The sequence below is a fragment of the Euprymna scolopes genome, chromosome 46 (genome assembly GCF_053919585.1).
Source record: "Euprymna scolopes isolate OS-2025 chromosome 46, ASM5391958v1, whole genome shotgun sequence".
Taxonomy (NCBI): domain Eukaryota; kingdom Metazoa; phylum Mollusca; class Cephalopoda; order Sepiida; family Sepiolidae; genus Euprymna; species Euprymna scolopes.
In genome coordinates, this window is record NC_136527.1 from 142,253,885 (window position 1) to 142,275,309 (window position 21,425).

At 35.0% G+C, this 21,425-nt stretch overlaps 1 protein-coding gene across 1 annotated transcript in view; it reads left to right on the forward strand.

Moving 5' to 3' along the window:
* The first annotated feature begins 11,850 nt into the window (after positions 1-11,850).
* The window catches only part of LOC145270219 (uncharacterized), a 64,120-nt gene continuing 54,545 nt past the window's right edge, over positions 11,851-21,425 (forward strand). The window contains exon 1 of the mRNA XM_080125851.1: positions 11,851-12,042. The gene's annotated coding sequence lies outside the window, so the exon portion shown is untranslated. The remainder of the gene's footprint in view (positions 12,043-21,425) is intronic.

Here is a 21,425-nt window from a genome sequence, read left to right on the forward strand (position 1 = left end):
TTTATCTCTCGTTGCACTTTTCAGAGAATCTGCTCAGTATGTGTCAAAACCGAGGACGATTTCATCATAATCTTGTGTTAGTTGCATCAGTCTGTCATTGAAGCAGCCACCCAGATTCTTGACTGTCACTAGAGTCGCTGGTTTCTTGCTCAGCTTCTGCACAAGCACCATGTCATCCACCAGTGCTATCTTCCGACTTGGCTGATCAGTAGATGTGGGCTCTGTAAATCCTGTATCCGTTGCATCTTGGTGGGTAGAACTTTCAGTTTGAGATGACTGGTCTTCATGGGTCATGTCTTCTCTTGTCAGCTTCTCAAATAGATGGATTAACTTGGACTTGTCGTGGCATGGTAGCATTGTTCCGTCAGGAGCAAAGAGTGCTCTTGGTGTCAGAGTGAATTCCTGGTTTCCTATGGCGTCTTTCTGGTTGATGTCTTGGCTTCACCTGGCAAGTACCATTAGCTTTGCAAACAGGTCCTTGGTCTCCTTCAGATCCACAGTATTGTCTCTGAGTTTCACTGTAATCTTCTTGTTCCCAGAAAGGAACATCTTGTTTTTCTTTCTTCACAGGCTGACATCTCTATTGATCCACTCTGACACGTAATCCTTATACAACTTCTGTCCAGTGACATCAACATTCAAGATCTGTGGTACATACTCATCTGGGGTGTAGGCATCACATTGTACAACTTTTCCCCTTTAGTGGTAAAGGGGTTTCCATAGCTGAGTTATGGCTTCCTTGATCTTGTCGACTCTACCATGTGCCCTCTTGACTGCACTTGCTCATGATGCTCTGTGATTCTCTCAGTTTCCATGTTAAACTGACTATTGAACTCTTTTCACAGATGTGAAAGTTCTGGTGTGGCTATAAAAAATCTCTGTCTGGCATTGGCATTTTTGGAGATGCCTATGATGCCAGAGCTCGTCTTCATCAGCTTGTTCAGGTGTTCACATGCATGATCTTCCCCAACAGACACAAAGGGAATGATAGTTTGCGTGACTGATATATTTTCTGCTTGTAATTCCTCCCATGTCTGAGGGTGATTGGTCCTCCAGTCCTGCATATCTGCGATGTATCTTGGCCAGAGTCGCTTATATTTGATGCAGTCCATGGCAAAGAACAGCTTCCTCAGTGCTTCTCCAGCTTGCAGATAGAGTTCCAGGTCAGCATTCCGAGTTGCTGCTACAAAGAACAATTGCTTCCACCCAATCTAGGTACCTCATCATGGCTTTGAACATTGCATTCTAGGATTCTTGTTCTTTCTATTTTTGAAATCCTGTGATGACCTCAGCAGTGGTCAAGGCTTCCTGAAGGGTGCTGTTTGCTTGCTTCATGGATTCAGCCTTTGTGTCTTTATCCTCAGAGCAGGCAGCTTCTACTTCTTCTGTTGCCATCAGGCACACATCTTTTAGTTGTGAGTTGTTCTTGAAGAACACCTCCAGAGCTATTTCATAGAGTGCTATATATGAGTAGATATGGGCATGAAGAGCTCGCTTGTAATGTGTGCATTTCAGGATTTGCCTTGTCGTGGCAGGACCATACACACCTGCTTCCACTCAGGCATCATCTATGCCTAAGTTCTCCATGGAGGCACCAAGCGCTCTGAGGGCAGCCATTATGACATGCAGTTCACCCAGACTGGGAATAACCACTTGTTTCAAGTCAAATGTGGCATCAAGGAGCTGCACCACCTTCTCATATAGAGTCATGTCAATGGTAATGGACTTCCCCAACTGCCAACTTCCTCAGCTGATTTGCTTGTACGATCACAGCAGAGTTGATCACTCATGTGCCACCTCAGCGAGTAGTGGCAAGGCTCCAACCTGTGTCAAGGGAAGACTTTCAGACAGCAATAAGTTGTATCCTGCCCAGCCTGGAATCTTGCTGGAGATTTCTCGTGGTTTCATTCTGGATAAAGCAGATGCAACAAATCATCCAAGCTGTGTCAGCTGGTAAGATTCTTAGATCTCCCTGGCCGATGGCAAACTGTTCTGACCTTTGGTAGCCTGTGGTTTTGGCTTGTTACAGTGAAGTATGTCTACATGCTAGGGTGTGACTGATATACACTTTGCATCACCTATGATCAAAGGTTCTGCAACAGGTTCTTTAGAAGGATCAACTTTCTGGTACATTGGTTCCGTGGGTGGTTCTCTTCCCATCAGGAGTGTCTTCTGCAAAATCTGTGTTATGTACTGCGAAAAACACAAAGGTCCCCTTCTTCAGGAATGGTGGTACATAGAGGCATTGGTATGCTCTGGTGTTTTCTATAACAACATTTGCCAGAGCAGTTTCCATGAGAAGGACACAGCGATATGAAATAGCATAGCTATGAACATTGAGAAGATTCAATAGCTTGCATGTGTCATGGTGGACAGTCAGTGCCAGTACCAGAACCTGAGGGTTCCCTCGTGCATGAGGTGACTTGAATGCTGATTCATTGCTTGGCTTGTACCTTACATGTTTACTGGATTTGAACTCATACATGATATTCTGGCTCACCATCAGTGTTCCTCAGTCAACATCTTTGGTTCTCTTTACAGTTTCCAGTTCTTCAGCAAGCCCAACCATTATCCAATGGATTAAGGTGTATAATTCAGCTGGAACATCGTCATTGTCACTAGATACCTGCATGACATTTCTTTCTTGGACTCTTTGAAGGTTGCAATGCTTTTCCTTATCACCTTTGCTGCTTTGTAGATTGTCTTCATGCTGTTCTCCTCTTCCTTACCAGTTGTCATTAAGGTATTAACCATGTCCTCTTCACATGCATCTCGGGAGTAGAGTACAGTTGGTTTCCTTATGTTTGGTCAAACAAACTTCAGGTGCAGCAAATAAGTAAGGATCCTTTCTTTCAGCCATTTTCTACTGAATACAAATACGTGACTTTCAAAAACTTCTGAACCAAGCATATTAACATAAGTCGTTTGAATATCATCCCAAGGTATGTTTTTTGTTTCTACATCAATAAGATTTATCAGCTCAAACAGACTTGTCTTTTATAAAAAAGTTTCTTCACCAGTTTTGCTAGTGTTAGTATCTCGAAGAGCATCAAACAGACTTTTGGTCCAAAACGCTTTGTGGTATAGGACATCAGTACGCATCTGGGCAAATGCAAACATTGGTTTTCTGATTCCTGAGACAAAAACCTTTCCAAAAATATATAGGTTTGCAAATCTCTAAAATGTTCCCACAGAATTACATTAGGAACCTGACTAAATGGGCTGATGACACTTTTAACAAAGAAGTCACCACTTATCAAGGCCCAGATGCCGCTCGAGGATAAGGGTTAATAAGTAGTCAATGGGAACATGTAGTAATCGTTAGAAGTGTAAATTTGGTAAATCGGATTACTTAAGGGGAACGGCTGCTTAGCTGATAAAATATCTGCGGTCGAATCCTTTGCTTTCCACAATGTCACAATGTCGCAATGTCACAATGTCGCAATGTCGCAATGTCACAATGTCACAATGTCGCAATGTCGCAATGTCACAATGTCGCAATGTCGCAATGTCACAATGTCGCAATGTCGCAATGTCGTACTCGTCCTCATTCTCTTAGACTGACTTTGATTTCAAGTTTTAATCGACCCCAAGCATCCTCGCCCGATTACCAGATTACCATATCAAATGTAGTGGACAATGTGAGGCCGCCATGGGACTGGGAAAAACAAATGATCTACATCGCAATCCTGGCCATGGCAAGAATGGTGATTTGGCCAGGTGCGGGGGGGGGGGTGCTTTTTCTGATCAAGATCTGATCACTTTCTTTAAACACCAACTACGGGTGAAGATCAGATACGACAGAAGAAGGCTGCATTGTGTGGCTTTTGAAAGAAGATGGATACAGGTAGCAAGACTGTGTGTACGAAGAGACGTCAAATTTGAATATGTGTTCTCCACCTAGGTGTGAAGCGCACGGTTCCGTTCAAGTTTACTTTTTCTAGCCCCTCAACCAGCTAAATAAATCTTTTTACCCTTATTAGAAAGCTTCCAAGACTCCCAACCTCCAAAAAACACATTTTTTTGCGACCCCCCCCTCTCGAATTTCAACCCATCTTAGAGGAAATCAGACCTAACACTAAACCCCCAACTCACCACCAATTTTTTCTTTTTTACCCTGTCTAGGACACCCCACCCTCCATGTAGAAACTGCCCGTGAAACCCTGGTTCCTTTACAAACCAGAGTGAAACAGGTGGTCTAGTATTTCGAACGGGGTTGGAAGTATCTTACTAATGACATTTCTATTTTTATTTTTATTTTTCCCCACACCTTTGACACAAATGAAATTTTTATTATTATTGTGATCTATTTTGAATTTTTTTATAAATAAAAAATGTTTTAGAATTGGCTTTAAGAGAACGTTTTGTACTTTCACCTAACAAATTAATACACAAAAGGATGCTTATAAAGAAAGAATCGACAGATCGATTTTTTAAATCTGCGTTTCAAGCAAGTACACAATTGTCATGTCGAAAATAGTAATATATCCTAAAATTAAATTATGTTAAGTTGAAAAAAAAATCGTCCATCTATCTAACTTAACTACCGAACCACTGGTGTATCAGAAGCGGTCATTAAAAATGTGTGATAAGAAATTTAATAATTCAACTTACTATCTTTCAAAGCTTATAATTACTTGAAAAATGTAATTCAAACCCTAATTTTTTTTTCAATTAAAGGAGCGAAGACCAAATTTAAAGAAACAAACTAACAGGTTTAATAGCAAATTATGCAATATTTGTTTTTTAAGATCGATTTTCTTTAAAAAAGATTTAAAGAAAATCAACGAAATTTTATTTACTTACTTAAAAAATATATAAAAATTCGAAAAAATCACTTACCTATAAAAATACTATTCAATGAGTACTTCCATTCTTCATTGTTAAGAATTCATCTATATTTATAGTTTATATTCCATGTCCTTTTTAAATAAAATACTTTTTTAAGCAAGTATTTAAAAAAACGTGCGATCAGATGTTTTTCACAGTTGAAATAAAGGGAGACAAATATCTGCTTTTTTTCGCGTTGAATCTTCGGTGGTGCTAAGGCTTAATTGTGACGCTTAGCACTGCTAAGCGTCACAATTAATGTCTCTTTCTATTGCTGGCTGTAAACCAAAATTAGTATTTTGGGGCCACCGTAGGTGAAAACTGAACACATTCACTTAATAGTTTTCGCCGTTTACAAACAAACTCGCTCTGCCGATTTTTTTATTTTTATTCTCTTAATGAAATACATGAGTTTTTAAATAATATATTTTATTTCTACTTTATCGAGTGAATTTTTTTTAATATCTTTTAATATATTTTAATATTTAAAAGAAAATATTGAATGAAATAGAAGAAATTGTCGTCAGCATCCGATATTTACTTGACTATGTAAGCATCACATGGGGGGGGGTACTCACCCGCCCCCTCCACCCCACACACAAATACACATTTAAAAGGGTAATTATGATAAAAGATGTTGGCCGAGAGAAAAATCCTTTTAAATTTCAAACAGCGCCGAGATGGACCAACCAATCTCAACCCATACTTCTTTTTGAGTTGGCCTTGTGCCTAAATATTTTTTTAATTTTCCCTTTTTGTATTTCTTTTTTTGAGTGAATAAAAATCTAATATCTCAAAGTGTAGTACACTTCAAGTGTTTTGTTCTCAGCTAGTGGAGAAGAAATCCTTCACGACTAAGACAATTTTTAAATTTTTTTGTTCCTTTCTTCACATTAAAAAACGACCTTGGTGTCTAAATCTGCCCTCGTGGGGAATAGGAATAATTACCTCCCTTTTGCTACAGTTAGAACTCTCTGGTTTTTTTTTTTTTTTTGTGTGTGTGTGTGTGTGTGTGTGTGTGTGTGTGTGTGTGTGTGTTGGTTTTGTACCTATTTACAATGCCTCCCCATGGTCGTTTTTTAACGTGGAGAAAAGGTACAAAAATAAAAATCGTTTCAGTCGTGAAGGATTTCTCCTCCACTGAAAGAGAACGAGATATGGAACCGCCACATCTAAAGAACAGATATTACCCTTTGATCTTGGCCAAACGGCCAAGCTAAACGCAATTTTCGCTAATTGTCTTCGAAGATTACTTTCATTAATAATTAATTTCTAACTTATCGTCTTTCGTAGTTTTTACCATTGGTTTCCGTCGGAATTCAATATTTCAACTTTCGAGTTTCGCAAGGGTCTTACTAAAAATGTACGTCTACTTTATGTCCGTCTAATTGCTGCTGCTCCTGATGATTATCAAGCAACTTCTTTAAAGCCACTTCCGGTTTTTGACAGTGGAAATTATCGTGTGCTATTTAAAACATATATATATATATTATCTTTGTTAAAGAAAATAATATAATGTTCGGACAAGTGATCTTTTCCTAAGAATTTGTAAAATACAATAACAGATCTGCATAAAATAAAATTAGAATTATATTTAGTAATTTACACTAGTTTTTGGGATTCAAAAACAAGAAAAGAATCGAGTTTTCGACCATTCGCAGCTGTTTGTTTTGTTTTTGCGTTAAACATTTTTGTAAAAAAAATCTTTTTTTTTTTATTTTTTTATTTTCAGAATTAGAGAAATATTTAAAAAAAAAAAAAAATAATAATAATAATAAAATATGAGTCAAAAGTACACTCTGGCCTACAAAAATGCCCGGACGGTCCCATCGACATTTCCAAGTACGGGCGCCTCGGGCGACTAGCAGCAGCAGAGCAGCAGTATCTAATGCCTTTCGAAGTATTCTAAAACATAGGAAAAGAAAAAAAAAAGCGTAACAGAAGATTAGGTGACTACTGACTCGGTGTGAGCAAATAAAACGCTATTGTTCCAGTTGTTTTTTTTTGTTTGTTTTTCTTTTTCACTGTTTTGTGTTCGTTTTTAGTATTATATTATAATACTTATAAAAATATATCACTTTATGAAATATTTATTTATATTTGGCAATGTTTACTTGAAATGTCCACAAGATAGCGGCTGTGAACGAATGTAAAAAATGAAAATGGAACGGAACGCACATTTAAGCGAAACGAGATTATCGCGTCAATAATAATGATAATAATAATAATAATAATAATAATAATAATAATAATAATAATAATAATAATAATAAGCGTGTATTAATTTTTAACTAATCAATACTTGTTATGAATATGTTAAAAAAAAAAACACAGTAGTGCTAGTGCTTACTTTTGTTTTTTTTTTGTTTTTTTGTTTTTTTTGGTAAATAAAATTTGTTTTCTTAGGAGTTTTGGGGTCGCTGACAACGAGCCTGATATTCAACCCCGTGTAAATTTACCGTTTGCATGGTATTAACCCCTGAACGCTTGGACTACGCACGAGCGCGAAGTAGCATACACAAATTTACATTGGTCGTCGCTCGTCGACAAGTACTTTTCCTAATATTAATGCGTGCGTGTTGTTTACACTGGTCGCCGTGCGCACGCAAAAACAACACATGGCGACCAGTGAAAACAACACGCAATACACTGGATTAACGCATTAATATCAGGAAAAGTACTTGTCATCACTTTAAAGACAGGTGTGGAGGTTGACCTAATGTCAATTCGTTTATGCGCTCGCGCGTTGTCCCAGGGTTTAGGTGTTAATACCATGCAAACAGTACATTTGCGACGGGCTTGAATATCAGATTCGTTCTCAGCGACCCCAAAACCTCCTTAAAAAAACAATTGTTTTTAGTTGGGGCTATTATGGTATTAAACGACATATTTACCTTTTCTTTTGGTTGTTGTTTATTTTTTCGACTAGTCTAAGTTTCATGTAACAATTTAATAAAGAAAACATACAGAAAAAATGAAATAACATAGAAATATTTTTTTTTCATTTATTTTTTTTTAATTCAACTAGGCTGTACTTTCGCATGATGATTTAATAAACAACAAAAAAATACAATAAAAATTAGATTTCATGTTCAATCTCTGCATAATTACCGAAAGAAAACAATGAAATAAAAAAAGTAAAAACTTCTCTTATAGTCTTCTCAATTATTAAATCATTTCTCTCTGATAGGTTCATAAGAGTAGTAGTTGATGGGCAAAAATCAGAAGCTCACAGTATAAATGCTGGAGTCCCTCAGGGGCCCATCTTTGGCCCAAATGATCTTACAAATCACATCATAGACATTTATGCTGATGACACTACCAGCACATCTAATACAGTAAACGACCAAGTTCTCTCCGATTCTCTCTCCTCTGATCTTGATTACGTTGTACAATGGGGAAAGGAGTGACTGCTTACTTTAAATGCATCTAAAAGCAAGCGTCTATCTTTGCATCATCAACGTTCTGATCCCCATGTGGTATCAATTAAAATGAATGGCTCTCGTCTTGGGGAGGCCTCAAGTTTTGACAAACTTCTGGGCTTGATCTTTACTCCTGATCTTAAATGGAACTCGTACATCAAATCTGTTGCCAAGGTTGCTGAAAAAATGGTGGGATCCTTCTATCGATCCAGTAGATATCTCACTGCTGATGCAATTCTCTATCTATATAAGAGCCAGATACGTCCAAGGATGGAGTACTGTTACCACAGGAGCTGCTAGAAAGGACTTGTCCTGCCTTGATAGAGTTCAAAATAGACTTCGTGGCCTCGTGGGAGATGTCCTTTTCTCTTCACTGTAACCTCTATCACACAGAAGAGATGTTGCAAGTTTGTCTGCTGTATCGTTATTTTCATGGAAAGTGTTCGACTGAGCTTCAATCTATGCCCCCCCCCCTCGCCAAACTTTCATAAGAAACACTCGTCTAGTTGAAAACACTATCAATAATTCCCCACACTCTTTATTTGTGCCTAAACCTAAACGTAGATTCCATGAACAAAGCTTCTTTCTTAGAATCGCACACCTGTGGAATCGTCTTCCGTTTTCCTGCTTTCCAGTTGACTACAATATGGTTGTCTTCAAGTCCAACGTAAACAAGTTCTTGATGGGCCATTCCACTTGTTAACAAATTTACCGAATTTCCATAACTGACGATTACTATATTGTCCAATTAATTGCTGTACACTCTTAACCCTTATTCCTGGAGTGGTCTCTGGGCCTTGATAAGTAGTTATGCCTATGTAAAAAAAAAAAAAAAAAAAAAAAAACTCCTTTTGTTTTCGTTTTTTTTTTTTTTTTTTTTTTTTCCAAATAGAATTTTATCAGCAGTGGAGTCTTTTTTTTTTTTTTAAACATTTTTTTTTTTTTAAATGCTGTAAATCTGCATAAAATAAAAAATAGAATCAGTTTTTGTTTTTTTTAATTCTTATGCCTAAAACAATAAGCAATTGTTGCCGCGCCAGCATTCACCTGTAAGGACGCCCTAGGCGACTAACAGCTAGATAATCCCTTTTAATATTTTTTCTGAAACTTTTATCACAATATTATAATGTTGGATAATCGAAACTGTCCTTTAAAATTGAAGAAAACTATTTGTTTATTTTTACGCTAGTTTAATTTTTAATAGTAGATCCCCCACCTCCAAAAAAACAACAACAAACAAGCAGTGTTCATCAAGTTGCTTTATTCTACAAAATTCTCGGGCAGAAATATTGCGTTCAAATCTATACGTACATAGCAAGCAATCTATACGGACATAGCAAGCAATCTATACGTACATAGCTAGCAATCTATGTACGTATAGATTGCTTGCTATGTACGTATAGATTGCTTGCTATGTCCGTATAGATTGCTTGCTATGTACGTATAGATTTGAACGCAATATTTCTGCCCGAGAATTTTGTAGAATGAAGCAACTTGATGAACACTGCCTGTTTGTTTTTTTTTGTTTGTTTTTTTTTTTTTTGAGGTGGGGGATCTACTATTAAAAATTAAACTAGCGTAAAAATAAACAAATAGTTTTCTTCAAATTTAAGGGACAGTTTCGATTATCTAACATTATAATATTGTGATTAAAGTTTTAGAAAAATAATAAAAGGGATTATCTATTAGTCGCCTACAGGTGAATGCCGACTCGAAAGCGATTGCTTATTGTTTTGGGCATAAGAATTACAAAAAAAAAAAGAAAAGAAAAAGTGATTCTATTTTTATTTCATGCAGATTTCCAGTATTTAAAAACAAAATTGTTACAAAAAAAAATAAATAAAATAAAAAAACTCGATTGTTGATTAAGTTCTATTTCGAAAAAAAAAAAAAGAAATTTTTACTTTTTTTACTTTATTGTTTTCTTTTGGTAATTATGCAGAGATGGAACATGAAATTTCATTTTTACGGTATTTTTTTGTTGATTAAATATTTATGCGAAACTAGTTTAGTTGAATTTTCCAAAGCAAAAAAAAAAAAAAAAAAAAAACATTTTTTAGTTATTTCATTTCATTTTTTCGGTATGTTTTCTTTATTAAATTGTTACGTAAAACTTAGACTAGTCGAAAAAAAAAACAACAACCAAAAGAAAATGTAAATATGTCGTTTAATACCATATAGCCCCAACCAAAAACAATTGTTTTTTAAGGAGGTTTTGGGGTCGCTGACAACGAATCTGATATTCAAGCCCGTCGCAAAATTACTGTTTGCATGAATGCATGGTATTAACACCTAAACCCTGGTACAACGCTCGAGCGCATAAACGAATTTACATTAGGTCAACCTCCACACGTTTCTTTAAAGTGATGACAAGTACTTTTCCTGATATTAATGCGTTTATTATCCAGTGTATTGCGTGTTGTTTTCACTGATCGCCATGTGTTGTTTTGCGTGCGCGAAAACAACACATGGCGACCAGTGTAAACAACACGCGTCGCATTAATATTAGGAAAAGTACTTGTTGACGAGCGACGACCAATGTAAATTTGTGTATGCTACTTCGCGCTCGTGCGTAGTCCAAGCGTTCAGGGGTTAATACCATGCAAACGGTAAATTTACAACGACAACAACAGCGACCCCAAAAACCCCTAAGAAAACAACAACAAAAAAAAAACAAAACAAAAGTGAACACTACTGTGTCTTTTTTTTTTTTTAAACATATTCATAAAAAGTACAGATTAGTTAAAAATTAATACACGCTTATTATTATTGACGCGATAATCTCGTTTCGCTTAAATGTGTGTTCCGTTCCATTTTCATTTTTTACATTCGTTATCGTTCACAGTCGCTATCTTATGGACATCTCAAGTCAACCTTGCCAAATATAAATAAATATTTCATAAAGATGTATTTTTATGAGTATTATAATATAATACTAAAAACGAACACAATACAGTGAAAAAAAAAAAACAAACAAAAAAAAACTGAAACAATAGCGTTTTATTTGCTCACACCGAGTCAGTAGTCACCTAATCTTCTGTTACGCTTTTTTTACTTTTTCTATATGTTTTACATATGACTAAAAACCGTTTTAGAATACTTCGATAACTGATAGTCGCCCGAGGCGCCCGTACTTGGAAATGTCGATGGGACCGTCCGGGCATTTTTGTAGGCCAGAGTGTACTTTTGACTCGTATTTTATTATTATTTTAATATTTCTCTAATTTTGAAAATAAAAAAAGCAAAAAAACAACATTTTTTTACAAAAATTTTTAACGCAAAAACAAAACAAACAGCATGCGAATGGTCGAAAACTCGATTCTTTTCTTGTTTTTGAATCCCCAAAACTAGTGTAAATTGCTAAATATAATTCTAATTTTATTTTATGCAGATCTGTTATTGTATTTTACAAATTCTTAGGAAAAGATCACTTGTCCGAACATTATATTATTTTCTTTAACAAAGATAATATATATATATATATATATATATATATATATATATATATATGTTTTAAATAGCACACGATAATTTCCACTGGCAAAAACCGGAAGTGGCTTTAAAGAAGTTGCTTCATAATCATCAGGAGCAGCAGCAATTAGACGGACATAAAGTAGACGTACATTTTTAGTAAGACCGAGTTTCGCAACAATAATGAAGAAAATTTTCTAGCAATAAAGCCAAGTGAAAATGAAATGCAGTCCATTTTTTTTTAATTATCTCCCCTGAATGTCGCTCTTCAGAATTTGACGTCTTCAAAAATCTTCCGATGAACGAACCCAACAAATTTGTAAGTATCTAAAAATACTATAGACAACAAAACGAAAAAATGGTAAAAAATTCAAATATATAACAAATTGTTCGGGTTTATATTACTGTACACATAGATTCGAAAAAGTTGTCAACCCCCCCCCAAAAAAAAAACCAAACAAATATATAACAAATAAATTTTTTCAAAGGCAAGATAAATTACTCTTCTACCTAACTGGATAATTTTTTGGTGTTTTTATTCAATGTAACATATTTATTCAGCTCGAAAAACATGCATTGTTTACCGATATATTTAAAAATTACAAATGGCGCCAGACTCTGTTAAACAGGTGCTAATGTACTTACTGATCCGCGCTATTTTTTAAATCGTGTTTCCAAGTTTAATTAAAGTTTTATGATATGTTTTTTTTTTTTTTATTCATTTATTCAATTGTAAGGTTAAAGTACAGAATAGGTACAAAACACCCTCCCTTCCTCATGTTAAGAATGGCTTTTTAAATAATAACGTTATTATTTCAGCACGGATCAATAAGTGCAATTGCAATACTGCAATAGTACCGTAAAACATGGTAAGCTTGGGAAAATGAGTTAAAAACAAAAGAAATATACAAAATAATGTTAAAACCCCACCGAGCATATGTCAGCCTATGTCACGGTAACATATATTGAGTGAGTTTCTAACAGTATTTTGTATATATATATATATTATTTGAACTCATTTTCCCAAACTTACCGTGTCCAGCAGAGTCTGGCGCCATTTGTAATTTTCAAATATAGCGGTCAACAGTGTAGGATTTGTATTACTATACACATGGATTCGAAAAAGTTGTCAAAAAAAATAAAATAAAAATAAAAACACTAAAAAAAATTATCCAGTTAGGTAGAAAAGTAAGTCATCTTGCCTTTGATAACATTTATTTGTTATATATTTGTTTTTTGACAAATAAATGTTACCAAAGGCAAGATAAGTTACTCTTCTAACTATATATTTAAAAAATTTGCGCTTCTTATACTATTGGAACGAAATTTCAGAAATCGTAATGCTGAAATGAAACCAATGTTTTATCTGTGTATTCCTCATATTTTAAAGATGGTTATATCCAAAAATTACGAAATTTGATAAGATAGAAAATTATTAATTAAAGAAAATAAAAAATAGAATTTGATGAAAACGATCGTAAGACACAGGAAAGTTTAAAAGGGAGGTAATTTTCCGTTTTGGTTTAAACAAGATGGCCGCAATTTTTCACCTGCTAACACGATTAAAGTTGTTTTTCTTTTAATAATTCAGTAATATTCAGGTAATTTCGACTGCATGATTTGGAAGCTGACGTTGTAATTTATTAGAATTGACAAACAAAAAGAAAAAAAAATCAATTAAAACCATTTTTTTAATCTGAAAACTCCATTTATCGACTACAAAATCTCCTCCCAATAGTGTAGAAGGGCCAAAAAGTTTTTAGTGGTTTTGCGGTAAATGTAACTATCAGTATACCCTGGCTAAATCACCGCTTAAAATGACTATTTCGTTATCTTTCTTACTAAAATGAGATAAAACAAAAGTAAATATCTTTTTCGTAATAGGTCGGCCAGAGTCGGCCACCTATAAAAAATAATTTTGGAGTGCTTCTGCTTGACAAGTAAGAAATATATCAAAATAGTTATTCGTTCTTACTAAAATAATAACAAGGGAAGTAATCTTTTCAGATAATAAAGTTCGATAGATTTATCAGAATTTTTGGGACCCCAATCACAAAAACTGCGAATAAAATATAAAAAACTCATAATTTCTCTTTTTAAAGTGGGTTGTTTATTTTCTTTGTGGAATATACGTCCAAAATAAACTATTAAAGTTGTTTAAAAAATAATAGAAATATTATTTGTTATCTTTTAAAAAACAGTGTTTACAAAATGTTGGCACGCCTTCATGCAGCCATTTTTTTTTTACATAATGAAATCAATTGAATTTTACGAGTTAATTTTTTTTCAATTTTTAAATTTTAAAAATCTATAAAAATTTTTCTATTGGTTAAGATTTTACAATATTTTCAGGGTCAATATGAAATTTTATGCTCTTTCCAATAAACTAAATATAATATTTTAAACAAACTTTTTTTTTAAATTCATCCCCCCCATTTTGAAATATCTATTAAAAAGTAAATAATTTACTTACCAAAGTTTTATATATCACAAAATCAATAAAGAAAATATTCTAATTTAAACAAAAAAAAAGAATAACTTTTTTTTAAAATTTACCTGTAAAGTCCAAAGTATAAAACCTTTTTTTTTTTGTTAATCACGTTGTTTTTTGTTTTTTTCATGTTATGCTTACATAGTCAAGTAAATATCGGATGCTGACGACAATTTTTTCTATTTCATTCAATATTTTCTCTTTTTAGATATTAAAAAAAAAAATTTATTCGATAAAGTAGAAAAAAATATATTATTAAAAAACTCATGTATTTCATTAAGAGAATAAATAAAAAAATCGGCAGAGTGGGTTTGTTTTTAAACAGCGAAAACTATTAAGTGAATGTGTTCAGTTTTCACCTACGGTGGCCCAAAATTACTAATTTTGGTTTACAGCACGCAATAGAAAGAGACATTAATTGTGACGCTTAGCGCCACCGAAGATTCAACGCGAAAAAAGCAGATATTTGTCTCCCTTTATTTCAACTCTGAAAAACATCTGATTGCGCGTTTTTTTAAATACTTGCTTAAAAAGTATTTTATTTAAAAAGGACATGGAATATAAAATATAGATATGGATTAATTCTTAAAATGAAGAATGGAAGTACTCATTGAATAGTATTTTTATAGGTAAGTGATTTTTTTAAATGTATATATATTTTTTATAATCGAAGTAAGTAAAATTTCGTTGATTTTCTTTAAATCTTTTTTAAAGACAATCGATCTTAAAAAACAAACATTGGCAAATATTTGCTATTAAACCTGTTATGTATTTCTTTAAATTTGGTCTTTGCTCCTTTAATTGAAAAAAAAATTAGGGTTTGAATTACATTTTTCAAGTAGTTATAAGCTTCGAAAGATAGTAAGTTGAATTATTAAATTTGTTATCATGCAATTTTGATGTCCGCTTCTGATAGACACGGATGATTTTTTTTTTTAATTTAACATAATTTAATTTTAGGATATATTACTATTTTTCAACATGATAATTGAGTATATGCTTGAAACACAGATTTAAGAAATCGATCTGTCGACTCTTTCTTAATAAGCATCCTTTTGTGTATTAATTTGTTAGGTGAAAGTACAAAACGTCCTCTCCCAAGTTTAAGAATGACTTTCAGTACGGTCCGTATTTTAAGTATCAATATTTTTTTTAAATTTTCAATTAAATTGTTAGGTGAAAGTACAGAATATTTACAAGATATCAATCCCCTCCCTATGTTAAGAATAGCTTTCTTAAATAATAACGCTATTATTTCAGTATGGTCCATTTCCTACATAAGTTACGGTACTTATGCACTTATGTTACCATGCTGAAATAATAAGGTTATTATTTAGAAAACCGTTCTTAACATGAGGAGGGGATAGGAGTTTTGTAACTTCTGCATTTTCATATAATTTAATTAAAAAAGGTACCATAAAACTCGAATTTACCTTGTAAATATGAATTTTTAAAAAATAGCATGATACCATAAGTGCATAAGCACCTAATTAAATTGTTAGGTGAAAGTACAGAATAGTTACAAAGCACCCTCCCCTCCTTATGTTAAGAACTAGCCTGGGTGCCCAGCATTGCCCGAGTGTTTGAAGGTGTGTGCTGAGCAAAAAAGAAAAAAGTGGTAGCAGGCAGGCTCAAACCCATACCACAAAAGAGGAAAAGAACATAAAAAAAAGTGACGTCTTTGCTGTTGCACCCGCCACCAAACCAGGGGTGACATAGGTTTAAATTAAGGCTAGTCAATCGGAAAGAGGGGATGACTTTCGAAAATATCAGTGAAAAAAGTTACCCCTCCCTGTAGAAAAGTGCCCAGTTCAGGGTGAAGGAATTAATGTTTTCAGCCAATTTTTCAATATTTCTCGTCTGAAGGGTCAAGCTTCAAAACGATACCAATCTCATGAAAAGCCATTGCCTCTGTGGAAAGTTTTAGGTAGACATACAAACATACATATATACATTTAAACAGACAAGTGAGATTTATATTAAGAATGGATTTCTAAATAATAACTTTATTATTTCGGCATGGTCTGTATTTTACATAAGTACCAATTTATTGCATTATTAGATAAAAGTACAAAACACCCTCACTCTACCCATCTTAAGAATGGCTTTCTGAATAAAGTTATTTCAGAATCGATGCTTCCGTCCAGTCTCGAAAGACAAAGGATACCCCCTGTAGGGGCAACTGTGCATGTAATTGTGTGGCAGGGTTTACGCAATTCCCAATCACAACTCTCGTGAATCGGCACTGTTTGAGTCCATTGGCAAGGATAAGTTCAGGACGACTGGAAACAATGCCGAGATAAGCGGAGAGCACATATAGCACCTGGAAGTCCCAAATGGTTATCCATTTAGTACTGACCAGGTTCAATGTTGCTTAACTTCAGTGATCCAGCGGGAACCGGTGTGTCAACGTGATTATGCTGTACATTTCAGAGTGGTCCGTATTCTGCATAAGTCCTTTTTTTCTTTGTCGAAAATTGTTAAAAATGGTCCAAACATTATATATTATTGTTTTATGCAAATTAGTTTGTTGTTTTCTTAGAATTGCTCTTCTATTCAAATCAGGTGCACTCTAAATTTGATGTAGGCACTAGCATTTTAGCCCGGCTTGCTCAGGAGATGTATGCTGAGCAAAAAAAAAAAAAAGCGGTCTATTTTTTAAACTTTGACCCCTATCATGACCCCTTAACATTTATTGTTTTGGGCTCAAATCAAGTTATTAAGTTAGATCCATGTCCATGGAACCTCTATCTAAAATTTCAAGTGTTTAGACTTAAAATTGGCAGAGGAGTTTGGTAGAGATTTCAAAGGTCAAATCATTGAACTTTGACCCCTTAACAGCCAAACAGCCAAATTTCTGGCCGTAAACAGATTACAAAGATTTTCCCAAATCTCAGTACCCTGTGTATCAAATTTCGAGTCTGTAGATTTAAAACTGACAGAGTTATTGCATAGGAAAATGTACACACACACACACACGTTCATTTTTATATATATAATAGATTAAACATGTTTTATGTTTTTGTTTTCAAATATTACTACATGAGTTAAAATCTATTGGGAAATACATATTTGGTATTAATAAATTGTGATCTAATAATAAAAGAAAATGGATTTGTATGACTTCTTACATTCCAATGTTTTCTCTTCAGTGTCAAACAGTTGACCCTCATCTTCTCACCTTTGATCTTTTTATAACATCTATTTGGCGCAGTTAATTCATTGATATGCAAATTAATGTATATCAAACCCTAACTACCCAGTGAGACACAACTAGCTCACACTAAATGGCCACACGCAACTAGCTTACAGTAAATGACCACACACAACTAGTTCACACTAAATGACCACACAACTAGTTCACACTAAATGACCACACACAACTAGCTCACACTAAATGACCACACACATCTAGCTCACACTAAATGACTACACACAACTAGTTCACACTAAATGACCACACACAACTAGTTCACACTAAATGACCACACAACTAGTTCACACTAAATGACCACACACAACTAGCTCACACTAAATGACCACACACATCTAGCTCACACTAAATGACTACACACAACTAGTTCACACTAAATGACTACACACAACTAGTTCACACTAAATGACCACACACAACTAGCTCACACTAAATGACCACACACATCTAGCTCACACTAGATGACCACACACAACTAGTTCACACTAAATGACCACACACAACTAGCTAACACTAAATGGCCACACACAGCTAGCCCTCATTACATGGTCAGACACAGCTACCTCTGCCACATGACCAGACACTGCTAGCTCACCCTACACAAACAGACCCAACTACTCCTCCCTACATGGCCAGACCTGACTAGCCCTCCCTACATGATCAGACACTGCTAGTCCTTGCTACGTGATGAGACACTGCTAGCTCTTGCTACGTGATCAAACACTGCTAGTCCTCACTATGCAGCCAGACACTGCTAGCCCTCGCGATGCGACCAGACACTGCTAGCCCTCGCGATGCGACCAGACACTGCTAGCCCTCGCGATGCGACCAGACACTGCTAGCCCTCGCGATGCGACCAGACACTGCTAGCCCTCGCTATGCGACCAGACACTGCTAGCCCTTGCTATACAACCAGACACTGCTAGCCCTCGCTATGCGACCAGACATTACTAGCCCTGCTACGCGACCAGACACTGCTAGCCTTTGTTACACAGCTAAACACTGCTAGCCCTCACTACGCGGCCAGACCAGGCTAACCCTCACTATACAGCCAGACACTTGTCATAGATGTGCGTCAGAAGCAGAGATGCATCATTAAATTTTTCCTTGGAGAAAAAATTTAAATGATTAACATTTATTGGCGTCTGTTGAATGGTTATGAAGCCAATGTAGTGTCAGCATTGTTAGATGAGCTTATTGGTTTCGGAATGGTGATAGAAATGTGAGGTGTAAACATTCTGAGTAAAAAAAAAAAATAGGAGACTTTACTTTTGGAAAAATCCTATGACAAAGCACGTGCTGGACACCCATGTGCAGACATCATTCATTGCTGGCAAAAGTGCATTAAGAATGGTGATGACTATGTAGAAAAATAAATGCTGGAGCACAAAAGGTCGTTCGTTTTAATGGTACAACTCCCGTCTTTGCAGGTCTTCAACTTTTTGAGTTGAAAATAATGAAATAGGCAGCTTTACTTTTGGAATGACCCTCGTATCGCATGTACGGCATAATCGCGTTGACACACTGGTTCCCGCTGGATCACTGAAGTTAAGCAATGTTGAACCGGGTCAGTACTAAATGGGTGACCATTTGGGACTTCCAGGTACTGTATGTGCTCTCCGCTTATTTTGGCATTGTTTCCAGTCGTCATGAACTTCTTGCCACTGGACTCAAGCAATGTTGATTCAGGATGGGTGTGGTTAGAGATTGCGCAACCCTTGCCTCACAATTACACACGCAACTTCCCCTACAGGGGGTATCCTTTGTCTTTCGAGACTGGACGGAGGCATCGCACATATGGCAAAGCATGTTATGGACGCCCATGCTGGTAAAAATGCATTGAGAATGATGGTGACTGTAGAAAAATTTACTTTCACCATGACTAATGTTTATGCAAAATTTCAAAAAGATCCAAGGCGTGGTTATTGAAAAAGGTGTAAACAAATTGATGAATGAACGAATGATTTGGAGGCAATTTTACTCTTTTAATAGCCCAGCGTCGGGGGCAACTAGAATTATTCCAGAAAATCTGTTCTGGTAAAAATTTACTTTCATCATCACTGATGTTTATGCAAAATTTTTTAAAAAGTCCAAGACATGGTTATTGAGAAAAATGCTAACAAATGAACTGATGAACCGATGAATAGGAGTGAATTACTATGTCCAATCCCATATTTGTCAGTGGACAAATAAATTGTGAAGCACAAATAGTCACTCATTTTAGTGGTACCACTCCCATGTCATAGCTCTTCAACATTTTTATATTTTTAGTTACAAAATAGGAGGTTTTATTTTTGGATTGGTTTAGTTGTTTAACAGCAAATCAACCCTTTTCGGGTTATTTAATGCCGAATCCATTTATTTTAGAAATAGTATTCATATTGCATCCAGTTATTCTGTAGAAGGTTTTTATTCTTCAAGTTCTTTGTATCTTCAATCACTAGTTTCGAGTGTTTGGTTTGGTTGTTTTATAGTGAATTTTATCGTTTTTGTTCCATGCCCTGCAGAACATGAATCAGTTTTGCAATGGGAGAGGGAAAGGATTACAGTATTAATGTTTGGTACATTTTAAGTTAAGAAACCAATCAGGAAGTGGGGGAGATAGAAAGAGAAAGGAGAAATGGAAAGAAGGAAAAAGGGTACGATTATGAATATCTCCAGTATCAAATAATTCTTATACAATGTGAAATTTACTTTATGTATGAAACCCAAAGAGGGGAAATATAACATATGAGAAATAGTTGGAATCAAGTCTCTCTTTTGCTGTTATTTCAGATCATTTGAAACCATAGCAGCAAGTTTTAGTCTCCCCCTCCATCAAGGCCAGAATTTCTTTCATTTTTTTCCATTTTTCTTTGTCGTGTCGATGGGTTCCGGGTCGGCTAAGGAAGTCTCATTGACTGAAACAGATGGCTATTTGTAGCGACCATATGTAACTCTTTATCCTCAAATAAAAAAAAATTGCTCTTGTTATTAAGCACTATCTAACAACTTCGTTTTCGTTAGTCCTGACTTTTGAACATCTCAAACCTATATATATTGTTAGGTTGATAAGAAAGTTCCTGCGATTCTGGACTTTTAAATTTAGATGAACATATCTCGGCTCAAGCAAAAAATTATCGAAATAAACACCGTCAGAATCAACACACATTTGCCAACGCAAAACAAGTTTATTTCTGCCAGTAACGTAAAAATCTTGCATTTTGGTGGCAATGAAGTCACTTAAGACGTTTTTGATATCGCCTACATTTTTTAAGCATTTCTCATTCAGAAAGTTGTCGAGATGCTTGAAAAAGTGGTAGTCAGAAGATGAGTGGTCTGGAGAGTATAGCGAATGAGGCAAAGTTTCGTAGCTTAATATGTTCAACTTCTGGAGGTCGGTCTAGCAATGTGTTTTTAGGCATTGTTGTGGAGACGAATTGGGCCTTTTCTGTTGACTAATGCTGAGTGTTGTTGAAGTTCAAACATTCAAACACTCAGCATGGCCTTATTTTAGTGCAACTCTGGCTTTGGGAAGTGTCATGGAGCTTCGTTGGCATCTAACCACTGAACTGAGCATCGTCAATTGTTGTAAAGAGCACACGTTTTATTGCAAGTTACAACTTAGCCGTTTTTAATGTTTGTTTTATTGTTAAAGAAGTTGTTTGTATCGAATATATACCAAGTTTATTGAGAGTGTCACAAATTTTTGTATTATTAGTTATGGCTAGGAATGAAAAGATATCTGTTTAGTAGGGAGGTATCTGTTGTTTTATATTTCTGTTTGTTTATATTAGCATGTATTTTTGTGGCTTTTTTCTTCGCGTTGAAAATGAAATAAGTCGGATATTGTAATGTCTTTAAAGCATTTGTGATATGTTGAATTTCATCGTCAAGATATTGGGGGCTACATATTCTTAGTCTTAGCACCTACATAATCCGACTTCTAAAAAGTTTATAATTACAAAAGAGAATTCTTTTATATAAGGATGAGAGAAAGAAAAAAGAAAAACAAAAA